Genomic DNA, 20,867 nt, shown 5'->3' with positions numbered 1-20,867 from the left:
GTGTCTATTAGCTGCTATTTCTTAGCTCTACCCAGTAGCCTAATAGGTTAAAGTGACCTCACCCCTGCTTGTTGTTGTTGTTTTTAAATATACATCTGTGTTTGCATAAAAGGCTTGCTATGCTCCATACCTCCACGGACTCAAGCAGAAACTGATTATAAAGTTTAGCATTTCATCTGGAAGAGGAAGCATCTTGCATCCTAGCCTTTTCCAAATGAACAGCAAGTGACCAGTGTAGCAGTAAGTCCCTCATGGTGTAACAGATGCCTTTGTAATTTAACTCATGTGCATTCCATGAATATTCATGTATGTTACTTGAAAATCGTTCAGCAAAACAAACAGTTATATAGCCCTAGTCAACAGACGGGGGGGGGGGGGCATGATTCCACCCATCCTTGCCAAATGTTTTATCATTTAATAATGTAGAACAACAAATGCCGTATTGTCGGCAGGAACATTATTTTGTTATTGCTTTGTAATTGCTTAGCTTGCTAGGAGGGCATACCTGTCCATCAGAATCAAAATGCAGAAAATAACTTTTCCCTTGCAGTCAGTGATTGATTGATAGTGTGCACCATCTAGTGGCCAAACACACTCACTGCAGCGACACAGCCTTGCCAAGTTCCTGGTTGGATAACAAAGGCTCTCGTGCTGGGAACCAGGACTTAAAAGGAAGGTGCTGGCCCTCTTTTACATGGTCCTGTTTGAGATTTTTTTTTTCTCCTTCCATATACTGGTCTCTCAACAAGCATCAGTTCTGCTTTCATGAAAGAAATGGCCACGGGATGAGTCCATGCTCTCTGTCATGAAGAGTACGTTTCTACTCCTCATCTCCCTTTTTGTGAGCAGGGTCCTTTCCAGGGGCAGCACAATCTGGAACACTGCCTGATGGTGCCTCCAGGTCTGCCACCTCTCTTTACAACTGAAACAAATGTAACTCCTTACCATGCTCTTCCTGCAGTCTCTTCCACTGTGGAAGTGCTGGAGTTCCAGTTTGATTTAAAGACACCACACAAACGAAGAGGCTCCCTTATTTGCACAGTCCTTGTAAACCAAACCAGAAGCCCTGCAACCTGCGTTGAGGAAGCTGTGCCAGGAGCAAGGTCAGGAGATGGCTGTCCCTGCTTTCTGCTTGCTTTCAGAAGGCAAAAAGCAAATAATTGCAGCTTGCGCCAGTGGTGAGCTGAAGGGAGGCAGTGGTGGCAGCAGACTTGGGGTGAAGGGTACCCTAAATCCACCACTGTCTTGCCCTGCCTCCCCCACAACTCACTGCTGATACAACCTGTATGTCCTTGCCTAAAGGACAGGCTGCCTGTGGCCCTTTCCACAGCAATTACTGTTTGGGATCCTACTTTAATCCACTGGAATGTCTTGAAAGTCAACCTTTTTTATGGTATCCTGTTCAAGAAAGGGTAAAATATGCAAAGGCTTATAAGCTATTCAGCAGAGATATATTCTTCATATACACCAGTGATCACCAAACTGAAGACCGCTGTGCCTTCCGCAGCATGACGAGCACTTACAGTTCTGCCATGCCACAGGACTTCATGTCCCCAGAGACAATGGTGATGCTTTGGCCAGTCACATCTATGGTGCAATGCTCCAGTGGGCATTGCACCCAGATTTCCAAGCAGATGTGACTGTCTGGAGTGTCACGTTGTCCTGATTGGGGGGACATGAAGTCCCACAGTGTGGCGGAACTGTAAGTGCCAGTCACAGGATGGAAGGATTCGACCGAACCCCGGATCTGGCCCCCGGGCTGGGGTTTGGATGAGGCTGATATAGACTAAAAAGCAGCTTCTGATTTTCTAGATCCCTTCACACAATGTGTTTTCAACTCTGGTATGGATGTTCAAGCTGTACTACATGTATAACATGCGGATTGTAAAGGTTATGTGCATGGTTCTGAAATATATATTACTCGTATTACAGTACACAGAAGCAGCAAATAGGAAAGGATGGCCTTCTATATCCCCCCTTTTTTAAAAAAAGGAAAAGCCATGGTTCAATAACTGACATTTTTGAGAACAAGGTGGGTCCCATGAGCTGTTCTCTCCTTGCCTACTCTATGAGCTAATGCAGAAGAAAGGCTGACAGCATACTGCAGGTGAATCAGTAGCAGAGGGTGATTATTTCCAAAGTTGGAAGTGGAGTGGCAATGGGGGCAGGAAAGATTGAGCTCTCCCCACCACCCCCACACAGCACATACACAGGCAGTGAGTAGTATCAGCCCTTGAATGACATTACCTTCAAAGCTTCACTCATATGAATACAGGAAGATAATCTGTTAACTGTAAAGAACTCCATGCAATTGGCTCTTTAAGTACTGTTTTACTCTGTCTCAGGTCATTCAAACTGAAGGCTTCTTTTTACATTCAAGAGCAGGGGTCTTCAAACCCTGGCCAGCCTCTATCCGGCCTGCGGCCAGCTGGTCCCCTGCAAGCCTCTGGCCTACCTGACCAAACACAACCAGAGCTGTATTCCAGTCAGGTCCAGAGGGTGAGAGCCTGTCTGAGAGCCTAAAAAAATCACTTCCTGGTTTTCCTGAAAAATTGTAGATAATTTTTTGTGCCCTCTGAAGGCTTTAGAAGGCCTTTTAGGTGTCAGGGAAGCCTAAGTTGTCCCGGTGCAACAGGCTGCTTAGGATTGGGCTACCCGTTTATTTTGGAACTTCTTATCTCACCTTTCCTAAAATAGTTCCAGCGGCTTGCAACACTTCAGCAATAACAACAGAAAACAATAAAACCGACACACAAAATATTTTTTTAAAACAATGATGAAACCAAGTCCACCTCCATCTGGTTCAGGCAGGAATGCTGTAAAATATTTATGGACCAAAATTGTCATTACCGCTTGCCTAAAAGCAGACATGGAGGTGCCCCACTGGATTTTTTTGGGAGAGAGCATTCCAAAGATGCCACTGCCATGGCTTGACATAAGGGCACCCAGCAAATATCAGTTGAAGGCATACATTTGAGCGCAGTCTCTGAAAGACCAGTAGCATAGCCAGAGGGGGTGGCACAATTAGTACAGCAGGTTCTGCAAGGTGCAGTGTAAGCAGCCTCTCCTATCTGCCGTCAGAGCCATTTGGGGCAGTGCAGGCCCTCACCTGCATGTTGCCGTCACTGTTCTGACAGCAAGTGGGAGGGGCCATTCACATGGCACGTTCCGACACCTGCTGTACATACTGCACCCTCCCTCCGGCTACATTACTGCTGAGAACTCTGGCAGGTTCATATGGCCAGAGAGACACTCCTTGAAATCACCTGGTCCCAGACTGCTGTGGGCTTTAAGGCCAAATAGTATTGAGACCCAGAAGTGAACTGTCAAACCAACACATGCTGACACGAGGTAAGTATACTGTGCACCCTATTGTTATTAAGAATATTTATATACTACTCTTCAGCGACAACAACAAGCTTACAAAGTGGTTTATAGAGAAAATAAAATAGCTACCATAAGTTAATTGAGTGGCATCAATTGCTATTCTAGTCTATGGGGACTTTGCCCCAGATACATCTCTCAGGGAAGAAAAAGGCAATATTACAGCTTGGGTATTACTGTGTTTGTAAATCATAAGAACATAAACATAAGAACATAAGAACAGCCCCGCTGGATCAGGCCATAGGCCCATCTAGTCCAGCTTCCTGTATCTCACAGCAGCCCACCAAATGCCCCAGGGAGCACACACAGGTCAACTCCTGTGAGAGATGAGGAAACTGTGACTTAAGAGCAGGGCGAGAAGAGTGTGACTCATGCAACACCTTGAGTGGCTTTCTGAATGGTTCTGTGACTCAACCACTTGGCTCCAATTTCAGCCACTGACCTTGCTATAAACTATTTTGAGATCCACCTTAATTTGTGTTTGTTTAGAAGAATAAGTCCCCAGCATGATTATTGAAAATTTTCCACCCTGTGCAACACAAAATGTTCTTTGTAAATGAGACTATTGTAGCTGGATTCCAGTCATATTTTCCAGCAAGTGACTCTATAGACTCACTTTTCCAAAGAGTTATGTTTAATTACTCTTATTAAATTGCAAATATATTACACTTTTAAAAAAAAAACCTCATCAATTTATTTACCGGCAAAGGAGGTTGCCCTTGAATTATGAGGATAACTTGCCATAAGAGCATAAAAGCAAATAGGCGGCACTCAATAACACAAATAAAACTGCAGTACTGTACTGAGCTTCCTGTGGAGATACTGTAAAATGCTAATAGTAATTTTGTCTAAACCTGCATTCTGAAGGGAAGCGACATGCAGTCCAACTGGGAAAAGAATATCTGAAGTCAAGCTAGCTTGCTTCTCCTTGAGAAATCTACACTGGAATACGCCATTTTTGGAATAGAGAGAGAAATTTTCGTTAAGCTACTCCAAGTAGGCCAGCTTGATTTGGCTGTGCCCAACTCTTCCAGCCACAGATAACTGTAGAAGGGCGCAATCCTAACCCCTTATGCCAGTGATTTCCAGCACTAAAGGAAATGCAGCTCTGAGGGAAGGGAACAAACATTCCTTTACTTTGAGGAGGCCTCCGTGAGTGACACCCAACTATAGGATGTAGCACATGTCCCATTGGCACCTCTACACCAGTGCTGGAAAGCACAGACATAAGGGGTTAGGACTGCACCTGAAGTAGCTTTGCATCCTACTAGACCAGTGTTCTTCAACCTTGGAGTTGCAAGACCTCAGTTGTGGGGCTGCGACAACTTATGGGAATGAAACAGGTTGAAGACCACTGGACTACAGTACTACCAGGTAAACAGGGAGGCATTCGGTACCAGGCATTAGTGTCCTAGTCCTACTCAGGTTCTTAGCAATTGTGCTAAAATAGCTTTCACTAACACCAGGCTTTGTGGTAACTTTTTTCTTTTCTCTCTAATATTTGGTTACAGTGAACAATGTTTGGAGGTGTAACGGGGGCAGGGAATGGGCAGCAATGGGGGCTGGGAGTGGATGGATAGGCTCCCGGGATCTATGGTGGGTCCCTTGTCCCATACTTTATTTATTTGGGTCATGGTGTGAAAAAGGTTGAAGATCACTGTGCTAGACTATGCTGATGGCATCCCCATACTTCTTCAGTGCCTTGACCCCACATAAGTGTCAGTAGGAGGGATTAAGGGTGGAAGCCTCTGAACCTGTCTCTCCCTTTGCTACTGACAGTATCTTAAGCCATTTCTGCCCAAAGTTGCATATACGCAACAGGGATTGAATGTGTGCACCTGTGGGCTGGGCAGAAATGGGTTAAGGTGGATGCCCTCCTACCTGCTGAAGGACAAGTACTCCGAGAGGCAAACAGGGAAAGGAAGTTGCAGTGACTTCCTTGCTTCTCTGTCAGAAAAGACTAGACACTACTGGAGAGTGAGCAAAAGTGACAGAAAGCATTGGAAGGGAACCTGTGGCAAGTTAGAACTGATGACTGTTCCAGGCACCCAAAAGTTTCTAAACATGCAGAGGCTCTGACACGTACAGTAGGTCCTTCAGCTAGATCAGTGGTTCTCAACATGGTGGGTCATGACCCACCACAGGAGTAGGAAGTGTGCCATTGCCAATTAGAGCGATTTCAAGCATTGTGGAGGGTCACAGAGGGGGCTGGGGCCTCCTGGACACTCCCTAATGCCGGCACGACCCTCCAGCTAAGGGGGAAAGCCCCTGGGTCCCCATGGTGCCATTATCGCTGCATGGCAACGTGATCACTGGGACAACCCCCATCCCCAGGCCCTGCCCAGACTTCGTATGTTCCCAATGTCCAAGTAGGACTTTAGGAACTGCTGAGCTAGATGCTTACAAAAATCAGTCTTAAATCTTCAGAATATCACCTTTGCTTACTGTGGCTCATCCCACCACATAGGGTGTGTGAGAGAAGGTTAATTTACGAACCTCCCTATAATAATTAGGTTTATCCAATTTGGTCCACCAGTAGGCCATTTTGTGTTACTAATGAACTGTTTCATCAACTCCTTCCCAGATCATAATGATTGTGTAACCCAATGAGTTGAGTAGCAGTTGAGTACAGTTGTGTAGCAGATTGTCATATTAAGTCTGTTTAATTTCAAAGTAATTTGAAGTAGAATTCAACAGTACTAAGTGCTCTAAGCCTACTGAGAATTCAATCACTTTAAATGAACATAATTATAATACATTTTTATTCACTGTTCAGATGTGGGTGGTGGTTAAAAAGTGGAGAGCAAAAATTAATGCATCAAACACAATTTTCAGTGTTTCGCTTCAACAGAACATTCATTTCAGAAGTAATTAAAATTAAGAAAACATTGGCTGAACAAATTTTCAATTCCATCTCTATTACTGCATCGGAAGGATCCATACTTATTATCACTGTTGAATATAACATTTCCAATCACTCCTTTTGCATACTTATGAACTTAGCGTGTGTATTTCCGTAATTCCACAGAAAGCATGTATCATATATTTAAATATTTCTTCTTTTGAAAATTATTCACCACATAGTCTACACCAGGGGTCTCCAAACCCTGGCCCGGGGCCCAGATGTGGCCCGCAGCAAGCCTCTTTTCGGCCCGCGGCCAATCTCTTGTCCCCTGAAAGCCTCTGGCCCACTCAACTGAACATGACCAGAACTGTGCTCTGATTGTGTCTGGAGGGTCTTCTGAGGGCCAGAGAGGTTAAATAAATGAGCCCACTCATTCATTTATTCACTCATCTATGTTCCATCTCTAATTTATTTATTTAAATTTTATATTTAAATTTTTTTCTGGCCCTCCACACCACGCCAGATATTTGACCTCTGGCCAAAAAGTTTGGAGACCCCTAGTCTATTCCATAAGCTGCTTCCCCTCATCATAATCTACGTATATTTTAAAAATATGCATTATCCCCAAACTGTGTGTCTATGGTCCACCATCACGACCCAATTTTTGGTGGTTCACGAAACTGACAGGGTAGATTAGGCTATGTGCATCAAGGGTTAAACAGCCTGTTACTTGGTGGGGGAGGGAACACTGTTGCCCACTCACCATTAGAGCCACAGAGGCTGGTAAAGTGAAACATTTTTTAATTTGGTCCCAATACTAAAAAGTTTGGGAACCTCTGCATTATAGCATTTGGCTGAAAACCAGTGATTCAGTTTGTATGTCCAACACTTTATTCCTCCAGGCTTCCTAACCTGTGTCAAATTTTCATGAGAGCTGAATTTCAAGATGAAAAAAGAGGGCTTTCAAAGGGTTGAGAAGCCCCTTGAAAAACACCCTACCTTAGAGGCATTGTATTTATGTGGCTGTTAGCAGACCTGATGTGCTCCTACTTTTGGTGCTACTGTTATAGCTTATTTCTCCTTTACTATTAGATTCCAACCGAATCAGGAATGATGTAATGAACATAATTTCGTACCTGTCCCACTTCACCTCAGCACAGTGTCTTTTTAGTGGCTGTTTGCTGGTGTTCTTCTACATCTTTTTAGATTGTGAGCCCTTTTGGAACAGGGGAATATTTATTATTTATAATGATGATGATGATGATGTTTGGAAGAAGAAAAGCACTGCAAGTGTTTAGAAGAAGAAGACCACAACAAATATTTAGGCATTCTTCAGGTGGAAACCATTAAAACATGCAGAAGTTAAAAGGAAGATTAGTAATGAATATATTAGGAGGGTGAAGAAGACCTTGAAATCCAAACTCACTGCAGGAAACATCATACAAACAATAAACACATGGGCAATTCCAGTCATAAGTTACACAGCTGGCATAGTAGACTGGACCCAGGCTGAGTTAGAAGTGCTAGACAGGAAGGGCAGGAAGGTAATGACAATGAATCATGCCCTACATCCACACAGTGACGTTGATAGAGTCTATTACCCAGAAGTATAGGTGGGCGTGGAATGTTACAAGTGCACTAAATTGTACAAGAGAAAAGGGCATTGCAAGAATATGTAAAGGATAGTGAAGAAGATGCATTGAAGCTGGTTTATCAAGAAAACACGCTGAATACTGGGGATGATGATACAATAACAACAAAGCTGGCTTATAAAAAAGATCAAATGAAGATCAGGAAAGGAAAATGGCAAACAAAGCACTCCATGGCCAGTGCATAAAAGACATTGAAAGAAATGCTCACAACAACAAAACCTGACATTGGCTAAGAACAGGTACATTGAAGAAGGAGACAGAGGGATTCATTTTGGCTGCCCAAGAGCAGGCACTAAGAACAAATACATATAGAGCCAAAACTGAGAAAACATCTACAGACAGCAAATGTCTCCTGTGTAAAAATGCTGGTGAAACGGTGGACCACCCGGTCAGCTGCTGCAAGAAGATTGTGCAGACTGACTACAAAGAGAGGTACAACAGAGTTGTGACAATAATTCATTGGAACATGTGCTGAAAGTATAAACTATCTTCAAGTAACAACTGGTGGAGTCACAAAATTGAAGAAGTGGTAGATAATGAAGAAGTCAAAATGCTCTGGGATTTTAGAATACAAACCAACGAACATCTGCCACATAGTACACCAGACATAACCATCATTGATAAGAAGGATAAGAAAGTCTGGATAGTAGACATTGTAGTACCTGGTGACAACAGAGTAGGAAATAAAGAGCTGGAGAAAATCACCAAATATAAACACCTACAAATAGAAATTGAAAGACTGTGGCACAAGAAAGCAAGAGTAATCCCAATAGTCATAGGTGCCTTGGATGCTATCCCAAAACAGCTTGAACAGCTTGAAAAGCACTTGAACACCTTGGGGATGAGCACAAATTCCATCAGCCGATTACAAAAGGCCGCCTTATTAGGAACAGCAAATACACTCGTGCAATATTTGTAACGCAACAACATGAAAACAAAAAATACCTACATATCCTAGGTCCTGTGGAAGGACTCAATAAGTGGATATAAACAAAATCCAGTCAAAAACGACATGACTGCAAAAATGAAATACGTAATAATAATAATAATAAATACCTGATAAAATCAATGAGAACAACCAAGCAAAGATCCTTTGGGACTTCAGATTACAGACAGATAAACATCTAGAACACAATACACCAGATATAACAGTAGTTGACCAAAAAAAAAAAATCAAGTTGGGTCATTGATACTGCAATCCCAGGCAAGAGTAGAATTAAAGAACAAAAGATGTTCACAAGATATCAGGACCTGAGAGTAGAACTTGGGCGACTCTGGGATATTGTGTAATTGCCATTGAAACCTTGGAACAGTGCCTAGAAGTTTGGAGAAACACCTCGACATCTGCCCTTGAACAAATTACACCAGTTCAGCTCCAGAAAGCAACATTGTTCAGAACAGCAAGAATCTTATGACGGTATCTCTGTAATTCCCAGGATCTTGGCTAGATCCTGAATTGCAGATTATAACCAGCCAAGCATAGGCTGTAGTGAAGTAATATAAAAATGTCTAAAAATAATATCATAGTTCTGAATGGTTGGGGAGAAATTAATCTCATTTTTTAAGAATATCCAGACAATCAGTCGATACTCCCGGATGGCGTGCCGTATGTTGCTGGTTTCCTTGACTGTGATCATTGTGCTTCAAGCCTTTTGCCCCATTTCCGCTCTAGACAAACACATGAAGACTTACAGCCCACTCCTGAACTGCCTGAAATGCAGGGCTGTTGCAGCACCGAAAATGGCTGCCGCAGCAGCCTAAATGCAACTAGGCAGCTGTCAATGGCTCCTTGGGGAAAGGGGACATTCATCCCCTTCCCCCAGGTAAGGAAAGTAGCCTTGCAATGGGGCTACACAATTCTGCAGCAGCTCTGGAGCTGCCACAGAATCAAAGAGTTCTATGTTGGGATGCGTAGCCCAACATGGAGCTCAGAATCTGATGGAGCTGAGCTCCACTGGTCCTACCCCCCCCGGCATGCCTCCTTCCCGCCCTCTCCCCACCTCCCCTCTCCCTGGAACGCCTCCTCTTCACCTCTCCCCACACCCCCACCTATCTCTCCACTGCCCTGCAGTTCAGGAAACCGCAGACCAGTGGAGTACCAGCTTTCCACCGGCACTAGCAGTGGGCTAGTTCTGATGCTGGGCTGGTGTTAAGCCCCTCAAATGTGCCTTATGGCACGTTTGTGCAAGGTGCATAGAGCTCATGATTGGTGTCTTAGACCCCAATGAGCATGGGGATATGCATCCCCCTTTAATGCAGTGGATAAATATTTGCATCTGGGTACACCTCTAGGAGCTACCTGCATGCATGGAGTTACTTGCAAGGAGTCATGCCTCTGAACAACTGCGTTTGCCCCAGCATTTGCTCTAGCTAGTCAACTCCAGCAGACCAGATTCAGAGAAAGGAACATTGTGCAAGGGGGTGTTAAAAAGCCTTACGGAATAGCAGAACAAAAACAAACATGTCCACAAAACACCCATCTTTCCGCTTATAGCATGGCCAATCACTGTAATCGCTCAACATTCGAGTCTCATCATCAGACAGGAAAACAAAAACTGCAAAATATATGCCATTCCAACCTTCAATAAAATTGCCGCTGTTTGAGGCATATGATTGCTGTATTGCAACCCGTAGGTTTAACTAGAGGCTTTATCTAAGTAGTTCAGACTTCCATATTCAGGAAGGAGGCAGGAGGTCTAGTCTAGAGGGTAGAGCCTCCGTCTGCCTGAAGATAACATCCACAAGGTCGCCAGTTCGAGGCCACCGGCACCGTGCGACCTTGGAGCAGCTGACAAGCTGAAGCCGAGCAATTCCATCTGCTCTGAGCGTGGGAGGATGGAGGCCAGAATGTGAAGCCAGATCGGAATGAAACACCTTGAATGTAGTGGTTCTTGAAAGAAGAACCTTCTTTGAAATTGTAAAAATCCCTATTTAATAGGGATTTAATAAAAAGCCTGCCTATGTAAACCGCCTTGAATAAAGTCTTGAATAAAGACCAAGAAAGGCGGTATATAAATACCTGTTGTTGTTGTTGTTGTTAATAACAACAACAACAACAACAACAACATTATTATTATTATTATTATTATTATTATTATTATTATTATTATTATTATATTCATGTCTTCAATTAATAGAAGTCACAACATTTTCCTATTTTATAAGCAAAACAGTTTTTAACAGGAGTCATAGATTTAAATGGAGCCTCTTTGGGACCCAAAGGTAGGATAGAAATCCCAAGAATGAATGAACAAAAACAAATACAACATGTACATCAATTCCTGGTCTAACAGAGACAACAGCAGGTAGAGATGGACCCAATGGAACTATGAAAGGTGATAAACAGGAACATAAAGGAAAGTTATTTAAACTCTGCAATGGATGAACCATGTACTAACGTTAACCAGGTAAATCCGGCTCGTCCTCTCAGGTCATCAGAGAAGGCCTTTTTACAAGTGCCGCCGCCTAAGGAGGTACGTGGGGCGGCGGCAAGAAATAGGGCCTTCTCAGTAGTGGCACCAACGTTGTGGAACTCCCTTCCCCTTGACTTGAGAATGGCTCCCTCTCTTGAGTCCTTTCGGCGAGGCCTGAAGACCTTGTTGTTTAACCAAGCCTTCTGACGTTCTGGCCTTTTTAACATCTTTTATATATCTTTTAGTTGCTTTTTTACAGGCCTGATTCCTCTAAGAACTGCTGTTTTATGCTCTTTTATTCTGACTCTTCTGACTACTGTTTTTATGGGTTCTGCTAATGTGTTTTTTAATATGTTTTTATCTGTGAAATTATGTTTTAATTTGTTTTATATGTTGTTAGCCGCCCTGGATCCCTTTTTGGGAGAAGGGTGGGATAAAAATAAAGTTTTATTATTATTATTATTATTATTATTATTATTATTATTATTATTATTATTATTATTAAATGTCCAGGTCAAATTATTTGCTGCATAAAAACGTTACATATACAGGCATCCCCGTTTCTGTGGATGTGGTATTCATGATTTCACTTATCCTCAGATCCAGGGAGACTCTCTGCACCTCTCTCCCTTTATCTTTGTTTTTCTTCAGCAGTGATGGCAACACCAGTGTTTCTTGCTAAGAAAGGCACATTCTTGCTTAAGTAAAGAACCGGATGTGCAGGCAAGCAGCCTGCATGGTAGAGGAGACTAAACAGGAAGTAGGACAGTTTTTGCTACATGTTGGTCTCCTCTCTGTAGCATGCAGGCTCGTTGCTTGCATGTCTGATTCTTCATGTTAAGCAAGAATGTGCCTTTCTTAACAAGAAACACCAGTGCTTCCATCACTGCTAAAGAAAAACAAAGATTATGGATACGGGGGCCTACTATTTACGAGTATATAGGGTTCCTCCATATCTGGAGGGCCCAGAATGGAACCCCTGTGGATACGGCGGGGGGCATCTGTACTTATAAGTCTTATGTTTCGATATTTAAATGTCTGAACTATTTAGATATGCAATAACATGAATCTTCCTCACCAACAAGCAAGCACAGCTGTTTGAGGAGAATTGGGACCTCATCAGGGAGGATCCAAGGGAGGACCATAGATGTGTGGCCCCAAAACTGTCACACTAGTGGGGAAGGGAACCCACCGAGAAGGGGAGTGAAGGCAGGCACCAGAGGAATGCCCACTGGGTGGAGTGTCGGTGGCAAGATCACACCTGGCTGATGTTCTGGCTGACCCAAGGTTCGTGAGATCTTGGGTGGCCATGTGGCTGGAAGAGGCAAGGCTCCCTGACCCGGTGGCCAGGCTCATAAGCAGCCAGGCCATCAAGGCAGGACATTGCTTCTTTGGGAGCTCCAAGGAGGTGACCGGGGGGGGGGGCTGCCTGCTGCCCTTCCTTGGCTTGGCCTGAAGCAGCCTCAACCCCTGCCCAGAGGACTAGCGGACAATTGTGGACCCCAAAATAATAAAAATATGTTGATGAAGATGATGACTAATTATATTGTGGTGGTGAAGAAGCCTCTGACTTTAATTGGCTAAACTACTGTGCTAGATAGTTTGCAGTGTGATTTCTGTGAGCAAAGGGAAAGTTGTCACTGAAGCTGGTACTAAAACCTTCACATTTGGAGACAGATGGGTGAGGGCAGAGGTCTTATGACACAGGAAAGTTAAGGAACAGAAAAGCCGGAAACTATGAGGCTGACAGAAGACTGCTTAGTAGGTAGTGGGCTGAGAAGGAGGAACCTGAAAGAAGGGGCAATTAAAGAATGAGGCATGAGTAAAAGAGCAGGAAGAAGGGAATTGACGCAAGAAGGCTGGGAGGAGGCTCTTCAGTAACGTCACTGCATTTAGTGTCAGGGTAGGGGTTGTGGACCCGTTCTCCAAGGTCTTAGGGCAAAAAAAACTCTGGGTATGTCAAACCCCTGAAGAGTTTGTACTGGAAATTGAACTTGTGCGTATTCTAATGCTGGTCCTTGGAGCTCATAGCGCCCTCTCCCCAAACACAAGCACTGGATCCATCCCCGGATCTCATTTTGATTCTGTATTGAAATTTCTTCGCTCCTGTTTACTCTTTGAACCTAATTTAGAGATAGCTTCATAACAAAATATTGTGCAGGCACAGTCCTGTGTTGCATTAAGACACATGGGATCTTGGTGGGAATATTGCATCCATATCTCTTCTGTGTAAGGATGTTGAGGAAGATTGTATAGTATTGGTTGGAGGCATGTGTGAATCAAAGTCTGCATGCACTCTAGCAGAGCTAGTAAGTTCTTAAATTACATTTTGACATGCAGTTTTTTCTTAAAATGCACAGTTTACTCATCAGAAAATTCAGTTAAATGAAATACAGGATTTAAACTATGGAGGCATTTCATTTAACTAGATTTTCTGACTTGTAAACTGCACATGTTAAGAAAAACCTGAATGTCAAAATGTAATTTAAGAACTTAGGCTCATTCTCAAAATAAATGCTGCTATATAAAAGCACGCGCTTGCCAATATAGACCGTCTCAATGCCCAATTACTTCTGCAAAATTAAACCCTTGGGCATAATCATGTTACTGAAAACTATTATGGGAGGGGGAACAATACATGTCATGATTTTATATAATAGGACACATCAGGAGCATATATTGGCACATCAAACATACACATTACTTTTTACAGAGAGAAAATTTAAGCAGTTATATCAGGAGCACACATGTTGGAAGCTCTTCCTCGAAACCAGCCTGTTAAGATGGTTTCAGCAATCTGATCACAACTCAGCAAGTGTTTTTCTCAAGAGGATAAGTAAGGCACTTAGTACGAGATTGTTTTTAATGACTGAACACATCTGTTGACTTCAGACAATTTTTCCTCATTAAAGCATTTATTTTCCATAGAATGTATTTACTGGAAGTGAATGAACACTGTGACCAGGGCACATAAATATGGCACTCCTTGCCAGAACAACTAATTTAAGACAGTGCACCTGGAGGTTATTGCAAGTGGGACAGGAGAAAAGCCTATTTACATTAATGGAATGATGTGCTGTGGACTGCTATTATTATATGTCTAAGTGCTGCATAACCCCTGGGGGCTGGGGGATAAGAATAGGCCTTCAGTTTGGCTGTACTTGTTGTAAGAGGCAACTAAACAACCACCGGGTAGATGGGACTCGTCAGCCTGGGAAGGCAGCTCATCTGAGAGAACACTCTGATCCCAAACCTCCACTGCCTTGTGGCTACATCCAGTTATGGAAAAGGCTTCAGGAGTCAACCTCGAGGCAAAATCCGGAGCCGAAGTCCCTGAGGCAGTTCATGGCTGAACACAGTCACGTCCTGGCAACTCCTGCAACGCCGCTGGAACCAACTGTAGTGGCTTCTGCCTTTCCACTGGACCATTTCAGCAACGTGGAGAGGGGGGATTTGCTGCATGGGAAACAGTCTATCCTCCATATCTACTTTACCCAGGCTTCGCGCACTGGAGAGGACACTGTTCCAGAACCACTATTCAGAGCGCGATACTATAGGCTTCCGAAAATGAAGGATACCAACAAGGAAAGAAGTGCTGCATGCTAAATTGTAACTTAACAGCACAGTCCAATACCCCATATGTTCCCAAACTTGGGTGTCATGATGCTCCAGCCAGGGAAGCCCTGTTGCTGCTCCCTTATGGGGCGGGACAATGGCGACAGGACCGCCACACTTACTTACTGCAGGTCAATTCTGCCTCCCTGTAGGGTGAGGGGAGCCTGCTGCCCCCTCTACAGGCCTCCCCGTGCCTCAGAACTACTGCTGATCATGACCCACTTCCAGTTTTCATCTGAAACCTGGAAGTGTGTTATGATCACGATCAGCAGCATCTCTTTGGCGCGGGGAGGAACACTTTCAAGAGTGCATTGGGCTCTTGGAATGGTCTGTTGTACTAATCTCAGACATAAATCTAAGGAGAAAAAATAAATTGGTGAAAGAGTTGATTTCCATTGTTTGGGAAGGATATTTGCGTAAACTCAGTATGACAATGCAGAACTCCTTATCTGACTGAGAATCTTATTTAGGTGGGTATGTAAGAACACTGCAGATCCTCTGACCAGAATATTCATAGGTGGTAGTGGCTCCAAGACAGCAAGCTTGATTGTCCTGGATTTCATGTCTAGCAAATTTATCAGTTCCTAGTGTTAGAGTTGACTTCTTGTTCACTTTTCATGTTCATTCCTGAAAATGTTGCTACAGCTATTGTAGGGTATTTACCAATCAACTGGATGATACATAAGCATCCAAAGTGGCTTCCATTTTCTTATGAATGTTGTGAACATCTCATTGTTGGTATTGATGGCCTTGAGATCAAGAATTCTAGAGGACATGAGTAAGTTACATAAGAACATAAGAACAGCCCCACTGGATCAGGCCATAGGCCCATCTAGTCCAGCTTCCTGTATCTCACAGCGGTCCACCAAATGCCCCAGGGAGCACACCATTTGACAAGAGACCTCATCCTGGTGCCCTCCCTTGCATCTGGCATTCTGACATAACCCATTTCTAAAATCAGGAGGTTGCACATACACATCATGGCTTGTACCCTGTAATGGATTTTTCCTCCAGAAACTTGTCCAATCCCCTTTTAAAGGTGTCCAGGCTAGACACCATCACCACATCCTCTGGCAAGGAATTCCACAGACCGACCACCCGCTGAGTAAAGAAATATTTCCTTTTGTCTGTTCTAACTCTCCCAACACTAAATTTTAGTGGATGTCCCCTGGTTCTGGAGTTATGTAAGAGTGCAAAGAGCATCTCCCTATCCACTCTGTCCATCCCCTGCATAATTTTGTATGTCTCAATCATGTCCCCCCTCAGGCGTCTCTTTTCTAGGCTGAAGAGGCCCAAACGCCGTAGCCTTTCCTCATAAGGTGCCCCAGCCCCGTAATCATCTTAGTCGCTCTCTTTTGCACCTTTTCCATTTCCACTATATCTTTTTTGAGATGCGGCGACCAGAACTGGACACAATACTCCAGGTGTGGCCTTACCATAGATTTGTACAACATAACATATTTCCAGAAATACATGCTTGACTTAGTGCCACAAGAGAGGGTTATGGGGGCCATAACCCAGACCTCTTCAAAAATAGTGAATGATTTTCAGGGATATACAGATATATAATACTAAGACTTTTGGACATTTTTATTCATGACTTGGATGTTAGGGTAAAGTAATGCTTATCAAATCTGCAGATTGCATGAAGCTGTGGGGAGGACAGCTACAACCCTGGGGGACTTTAGGAAGGATTCAGACAATTATGAGAGTCTCAGACTTTTGCTTCACTCCAACAAGATGACATTCAAGAGAGACAAACATAAAATACATTTATGTTAGATTAAGGAAGAATTTCAGAGGGAGGAATGCTGTTTACAACACTGCCTTGTCCATTTTCAGCAAGAAGACCAACAAGACGGCAGACTGGTTTGAAGCCCACTCTGAGGAGTTGACACCAGTCATTGAGGAAAAGAGGAGAGCTCAAGCAGCATACAAGGCCTGTCCCAGTAAGTGCAACCTGCAGGTCCTCCATGCTGCTGGCAGCAAAGTCCAGCAGACTGCCAGGAGATGTGCTAACGACTACTGGCTCCAGCTCTGTTCCGAGATACAGATAGCAGCTGACACGGGCAACATCAAGGGGATGTATGATGGTATCAAGCAGGCCCTAGGTCCAACACAGAAGAAAATTGCCCCTCTGAAGTCTGCCACAGGCGAGGTCATCCAGGACAGGGCGTAGCAGACGGAACGCTGGGTGCAGCACTACTCTGAGCTGTATTCCAGAGAAAATGTAGTTACTGAAGAAGCGCTGAACAACATCAAGTGCCTGCCTGTGTTGGAGGAGCTTGACAGTGAACCAACCCTAGAAGAATTTAACGTGGCCCTGGACTCCCTTGCCTCTGGCAAGGCACCTGGAAAAGACAGCATCCCTGCTGAGGTCCTAAAATGCTGCAAAGATATCATCGCCACTGAGCTGCATGAAATCCTCTGTCTCTGCTGTAGAGAAGGTGGAGTACCTCAAGACATGAGGGATGCAAACATCATCACACTGTACAAGAACAAAGGAGACAGGAGCGACTGCAATAACTACCGCGGCATCTCTCTCCTTAGCATTGTAGGAAAGCTGTTTGCACTAAAGAGGCTCCAGGAACTTGCAGAGAGCGTCTATCCAGAATCACAGTGTGGATTCCGAGTCAACAGGTCCACCACTGATATGGTATCCTCCCTTAGACAACTGCAGGAGAAATGCAGGGAACAAAGACAGCCACTCTTTATAGCCGTCATAGATCTCACGAAGGCTTTCGACCTGGTCAGCAGGGAAGGCCTCTTCAAGATTCTCCCCAAGATCAGATGTCCACCCAGGCTCCTCTGCATCATCAGGTCTTTCCACAAGGACATGAAGGTCACTGTAGTCTTTGATGGCTCCACATCAGACCCCTTTCACATCCGAAGCGGAGTGAAGCAGGGCTGTGTTCTTGCGCCAACCTTGTTTGGGATTTTCTTCACTGTCCTGCTGAAGCAGAACTGCAACAGAAGGCATCTATCTCCGGACCAGATCAGACGGAAAGCTCTTCAACCTCTCCAGACTGAGAGCAAAGTCCAAAGTCCAGCTGAAATGTCTGCATGACTTCCTCTTTGCCTATGATGCAGCTGTCACTGCCCACTCTGCCAAAGATATCCAACAGCTCATGAATTGTTTTAGCAAGGCCTGCCAAGACTTTGGACTGACAATCAGCCTGAAGAAAACACAGGTCATGGTTCAGGATGTGGACTCACCTCCCTGTATTACAATCTCTGGGCATGAACTGGAGGTTGTCCATGACTTTGTGTACCTTGGCTCAACGATCTCCGAAACTCTTTCTCTCGATAATGAGCTAAACAAATGCATTGGTAAAGCAGCTACCATGTTGTCCAGACTCACGAAGAGAGTCTGGTCCAACAAGAAGCTGACAGAACATAGCAAGATCCATGTCTACAGAGCTTGTGTCTTGAGTACACTTCTGTATTGCAGCAAGTCATGGACTCTTCACTCACAACAGGAGAGGAAACTGAACGCTTTCCACATGCGCTGCCTCCGACGCATCCTCGGCATCACCTGGCAGGACAAAGTTCCAAACAACACAGTCCTGGAATGAGCTGGAATCCCTAGCACGTATGCACTGCTGAAACAGAGATGCCTGCGTTGGCTCGGTCATGTCGTGAGAATGGATGATGGCCGAATCCCAAAGGATCTCCTCTATGGAGAACTCATGCAGGGAAAGCACCCTACAGGTAGACCATAGCTGCAATACAAGGATATCTGCAAGAGGGATCTGAAGGCCTTAGGAATGGACCTCAACAGATGGGAAACCTTGGCCTCTGAGTGTCTCACTTGGAGGTAGGCTGTGCAGCATGGCCTCTCCCAGTTTGAAGAGACACTTGGCCAACAGACTGAGGCAAAGAGGGAAGGCCCATAGCCAGGGAGACAGACCAGGGACAGACTGCACTTGCTTTCAGTGTGGGATTGTCACTCCCGAATCGGCCTTTTCAGCCACACTAGACACTGTTCCAGAACCACCATTCAGAGCACGATACCATAGTCTTTTGAGACTGAAGGTTGCCAACTAAGGAAGAATTTCCTAACTGTATGAGCAGCCTTGTGCAGTAGCAAGCTTATTGGAGATTTCAAGCAGAGGCTAGATGGCCACCTGTCTAGGATTCTGGAGTAGTTGTCTATAACTAGGTAGGGGGTGGGACTAGTTGACTCTTAAGGTCCCTTCCAACTCTAATATTCTATAATTCTATGATGATGGATTTATTAGCACGTATAATTCAGGCTGCAATCCTATAGACACTTTCCTGGAAGTAAGCCCCACAGAACAAATGGGATTTACTTCTGAGTAGACATGCCTAAGACTGTGCTGTCAGTCATTTATCTCCTTCCTCCCTTACTTTTATTTGTTCTTTGTCTTGTGTTATAACTTTAGGATTTAGCAGGAAGGAGAATCAGTGGGATTTTGTGTGTGTAAAAATGAGAAAATGCCCTAAGAATACATTTGTGAAATCTTCCCACTCTAGTATTCTCTCAGTCTTTGGATTCACAGCTTTGTGTTGCCATTTATATGAATGCAAGTAAGTGAGGAATGTAACAAAAATAAGATCTTAAGTTATCAATGTTGTGATATCAAGACTCAACAAAACACTTTACAGTAAATAAATTTAAATTTATTTGTATGATTTATTATTAGTCTCCAACTCGCATTTATATTAACAAGCAAGAGAGCTTTTCATTGTTTACTTACCAGTGCATAGCCAATTTCAAGAGAGAAACTGGAAACCAGTAATGCAGCTCCTGCCACTAGTATGGGCTGCAGATTTCAATGGTAAACCTCAAGTGAATCCAAATGGACTTAGCAAAGGCACAGTTTACATGGTAAAACGTAACAAAAGGGGAATCCAGCAGTTTCCACTTTTACAGTGTACTTAGTCCATGTGTTAGATTTATAGCGTGGAATTATGTTGTAAGTGCAGCTACACTAGAATATGACTCAGAGAGTATTTATATTGCGGACATGGCTATGAAATGTATGGACCAATTTTTGTCACCATAGCAAAGCATACAAACTCCAATAAAATATTACAAATTGTAATGTGAACGATTAAATTATAGAGGCATTCTTTTCAAAGTTCCAAATGCTTCCATGAAAAAAGCATACAAAATGTAACAAAACATAAATTACATTTCAAGTCTGTACATGGTTTTATCTCACAAACAAAAAGGCATTGAGAAAACACATTCTATACAATATCGCTTAGTATTTTGGTCTTCAAAGATCTACAATCACTAAAAAGATTTTAAAAAACAAGGTTGCGTGTGTATTTTTCTAGTACCATCTTAACTAAAACCAGAATGAGTTTTAAATCCCAGTTGATCAAAGTGGGCAATACAAGGAGCCCTTTTGTCAGGAACTGACCACCAAAAGAAAAGCGGCTTCTTGGGTTAGTGCATATCACTTCTTCTGAGTAGCAAAACGTATTTGCTGCTAAAACATATGTAGGGCTCCCAATTGCTTGTAAAGGAAATCAACTGCAGGATATCAACTGATTTCTGCAGGAAAAATTTGCAGTGCTCAGAGTCTAAGAGAAATGCACACCAGTCATTCTGTTTTCTCACCAGAAGCTGCAATCTGCACTTTAGCTGCACTCTGCATTTCAACTTCAGAACAACATTCTTACCTGTATCTTATACCTTTAAAAGCCCCTTGCAATCTATTATATCAGTGAGATAAATGTTCTCTTAGTCAGACGTCCATTACATCTTCATAGGGAGAACAAAGATGCTCTGTAGTATCAGCTCTTTTCTGGTTACTGGTTTAACAAGAATCCATTTTTAAAAAAAATTACAATTGGAGTTCAAGATATACATGATGTGCAAGGCATTTCCACTATATGTTGCACAGCAACAGTATATTATAAAAGCAGCCTCCCTGGAAGAAGTGTAATCCACCCTAGTTTTAAAAAACAGCAATTCTATATCCG

This window comes from Tiliqua scincoides, chromosome 2 (assembly GCF_035046505.1).
Source record: "Tiliqua scincoides isolate rTilSci1 chromosome 2, rTilSci1.hap2, whole genome shotgun sequence".
NCBI lineage: Eukaryota > Metazoa > Chordata > Lepidosauria > Squamata > Scincidae > Tiliqua > Tiliqua scincoides.
The sequence above is the reverse complement of the archived record's forward strand: the minus strand, read 5'-3'. Positions refer to the sequence as shown.